General features: G+C 35.3%; 1 non-coding gene across 1 annotated transcript; it reads left to right on the top strand.

The window, feature by feature from the left end:
- The first annotated feature begins 2,153 nt into the window (after positions 1–2,153).
- LOC114680501 (small nucleolar RNA SNORA51) lies at positions 2,154–2,283 on the top strand. The gene has a single exon (XR_003732719.1). It is a non-coding gene; the product is annotated as a small nucleolar RNA SNORA51 (small nucleolar RNA).
- Positions 2,284–3,905: the final 1,622 nt, after the last annotated feature.

Genomic DNA, 3,905 nt, shown 5'->3' with positions numbered 1-3,905 from the left:
ATTTATAGACGTATTCGGTTGGTGTAAAAGTAATTGTAATTTTTGACATTAAAAGTAATGGCAGGAACCACAATTACATTTTTACCACCCTAATAATATACATACATTTACACTACATATGATTTTATGTATAATGTAAACATATAATGTAAAAATATAAGTTTATATAATATAGAACTATATACAAAATATGAAAATATAAGTGTATGTAACAATGTAAAACATAAGTATATATCAAAATGTAAGTGTATATATACATATATAGTATATACTATATATTATATAAGAATATAATACATAATATATTTTATGTATGAACATTTTATATGTACTATATATGTATATATAAAATACAATATAAAATATAGGGGTGTTGTGAGGGGGTGTGTATACACACACACATACATACATACATATACTTCCACTTAAAAAATAGAAGCAGGTAACATTTAATGCAGAAAAAAAGCAGACTATATATTAAGAAACAGTTTTATTAAAGGAATAATTTAGTTATGTAAAGATAATCTTTGCACTACTCTCCCAGTGCACTAGTTGTATGAAGGCTCCATTTACTTTGTAGGTTGCCAGAGTTAAGAAATGTCTTTCCTAATCTCAATCACTGCAGGCCTAATATGGCAGATGTGATGGTCTATTAGAGTACCCTACACCACTAAGTCTTAGATTTACTGAAAGAGTTGGAGGAAAAAGCCAAAAAGAAGGGAGGGAAGGAAGTAGGGAAGAAGACAGAGAAGGATGGAAGGTAGAATGGTCTGCAGGGTGGCAGCCCTTCTGGTCTCAGCTGGAGTTGCTTGTGTATCCATAGGTAACTTTGCTGAACTTGGCTGGTCTCTTCCATTATGCTAGCATATTCTTGCTCTCATAGTAGTGGCATGGGTCAAAAAAAGAGAATAGTTAGTTTAGTTAGCTTAGTTTTAAGCCTAGAATTCAAGAGGCCTAGGCTCTGTGATAGTTTCCATCATTCTCTGTTGTCAAAAGCAAATAATAGTTTCCATCGTTTTCTACTGTCAAAAGCAAATGCCAATATGAATCTAGACTTAAGAAATAGGAGAATGGACTCTACCTCTTGCTAGAAGAAACTGCAAAGTTGTATTGCAAGGAACATAAATAAAAAGGAGGTGAAGAATTGGAGCTATTTTTGAAATCCATCTACCTAATGTAATTATTTAAAATAAAGTTGTGTACATTATTCTCCCTAATTTTTCTTAGGTTTATTCACATTTATACATCTAACTTTTATAAAAACAAATGAAGTTATAGATATTTACCTCTAGGTTTGTTGTGTAAATAACTTGATATGATCAGTATCTTTCCAGTCAGTACATATAGCTAGATTATTCTTTTTGATGGCTGCATAGGGTTTAATAAATCATGATGCTATAATTTGTTGAACCATTTTACCTATGGATGAAAATATAGTTGACTTTTTTTTTCTGTTGCAAGCATATCATTACAAGCACATGTTTGTATACTCATGGTTTTAATTGTAAAGCTTTGTTTCCTAGAAGAGTAATTTCTAGTTGGAAGGGTGTGTACATATTTCATTTTAATGGATGATATTTACTTTATAGAAAGGAACTAGTATTGGCAATATATTTGTCATAGTAATTAATGTTACTTGCTGGAACAGATAACCGTAAAACACAGTGACTTAACACAAAGTCAGATATAAATCAGACTATCTTGGATCTACCCCATGTGGTGACTCAGGAACCCCAGCTTTTTCTACCATGTGCCTCTGCCACCTCAGAGAATGGGCTCAGAGTTCCCTCACTAGGTCCTCTTATTCAATAAGCTGTCAAGAAGAAAGGGAGCAAACTAAGGAAGATAACAAGAGATGTTTTAAGGCCAAGACTTGAAGTGGCATATTTTCTTCCACCTATGTTACTTTGGTCAAAATTCAGTCAAATCATCCAATCTGACTAACTACATGGAAGGCTGGGAAATACAGCTTTCTTGTTTGCACAAGAGTAGAAGCAGTATTGGCTAGCATCTGGGCAGTGCGTGCCTCTGATGATGATATGTTTTCTGTACACGATATTTCTATTATTGTTATTACTGTTATTATTGTTATTATTATTTGAAAATCCTGAAAAGCTCAAAAAGGAACAAGGAACAAATAATAATCCCAGAACAGCCTCCTGGTATTTAACACAGCTGTGTTCTTACACTGACTGTGCAGAAAGAGAAGGAAATAAACCTACCCCATATGCATTTCAGCCCCGGGCCCTGCGCCTCGTCTATATTGTGAATAGGGAAATATGGAAGGCCATCGTTCCAGACCTTTTAAAATTGGAAAAGGAATCAAATATTATCTATCCATTCCATCCCAGACCTAGAGGTAAACATTGCTAACAATTTGGAGTTTATCCTACTTGCTTTGTTTCTGTAACACGCACCTACCTGTTTATTAAGTATGTGTTTATCTATGTATATTCCTATGTGTTATGAGCTGAATTGTGTCTTCCCAAACTTTATATGTTGAAATTCTACCCCCCACTACCTCAAAATATAACCATATCTGGAAACAAGGTCTTTAAAGGGACACAGAAATTAAAATGAGTTTGTTGGCGTGGGCCCTAATCCAATATAACTGGTGTCTTTCTAGAAACAGTTTAGGACACAGGCATAGAGGGAAGATCATGTGAAGACACAGAGAGAAGAAAGCCATCTACCAGCCAAGGAGAGAGACCTCAGAGGAAAGCAGGCCTGCAGACACCTTGATATCAGACCTTCGGTCTCCAGAGCTGTGAGAAAATACATTTCTGTCGTTAAAGTCACTAAGTCAATGGTACTTTGTTATGGCAGCCCTAGCAGACTAATACACTACACACAATTACACATAAAATATGTGATTTCAAACTCTTTCACACCCTTTCCCAACTACCCATTGTACATAAATGTTTCTCCTCCCTCATTTCTTTTCTTCTCTAGAAGTAAATCTTTTTTAAGTTTTTGCCTATATGTTTAAAATATTAGGGGGGCAGTGACTTCACTTACACTTTCTCAATTTCTAGTGAGTATTAGAATTTTTCCACATGTTACTGACTATTCACTTATTTGCATTTCACCTTTGGTAAAATAGCTGTCATTTATCCATTTTTTAAATAAGTTTTTTAATTTAAAGAAATTGTTTATATATTACGAATCACAATACACTGTTATACAAGTTGCAAAGGTTTTCTCCCAATCTGTCATTTGTATTTTGACTTGACTTGGTTTATGAAATGGTTTGATTTACAGATGTTTCACATTTTTCTATTTCATAATGAGCTTCTACTTTTTAGATGCTATGCTGTATGCTGCAAGTCATACCGTGATCCAAAAGTCAAAATGCTTGTTCTCTGAGGCCAGTGGTGGTGGCTCATGCCTGCAATCCCAACACTTCAGGAGGTTGAGGCAGGAAGATCCTTGAGCCCAGAAGTTCAAGACCAGCCTGGGCAACATAGTGAAACCCTGTCTCTATAAGACATAAAAAAATTGACCAGACATGGTGGTGCACATCTGTAGTTCCAGCTAGTTGAGAGGCTGAGGTGGGAAGATCACTTAAGCTCAGGAGTTCAAGTCTGTAGTGAGCTATGATTGAGGTAAGGCACTGTACTTCAACCTGGGTAACAGAGTGAGACCTTGTTTCAAAAAAACAAAAGAAAAATAAAAGAATCCCTGTTCTCAAGAGTATACACTTTTGGTTGGTTGAGAAGGATGCATATGGAAAACATCATACAAGAAGAACAAACACTACATCTGGGGCAAGGAGGTGAAGAAAGACTTCACAAAAAAAGGAGAGGTTATGGAGCATCTTGAAACGAAGTTGGCCAAAAAAAAATCTGGTATTCTAGACATGTTTATTAGACCTCCCAGCCCCACAGGATCTTAAATGGCAGCCT

The sequence above is a fragment of the Macaca mulatta genome, chromosome 8 (assembly GCF_049350105.2).
Source record: "Macaca mulatta isolate MMU2019108-1 chromosome 8, T2T-MMU8v2.0, whole genome shotgun sequence".
Lineage (NCBI taxonomy): Eukaryota > Metazoa > Chordata > Mammalia > Primates > Cercopithecidae > Macaca > Macaca mulatta.
Note: the sequence above shows the minus strand (reverse complement) of the source record. Positions and strands in the feature narration are given on the sequence as shown.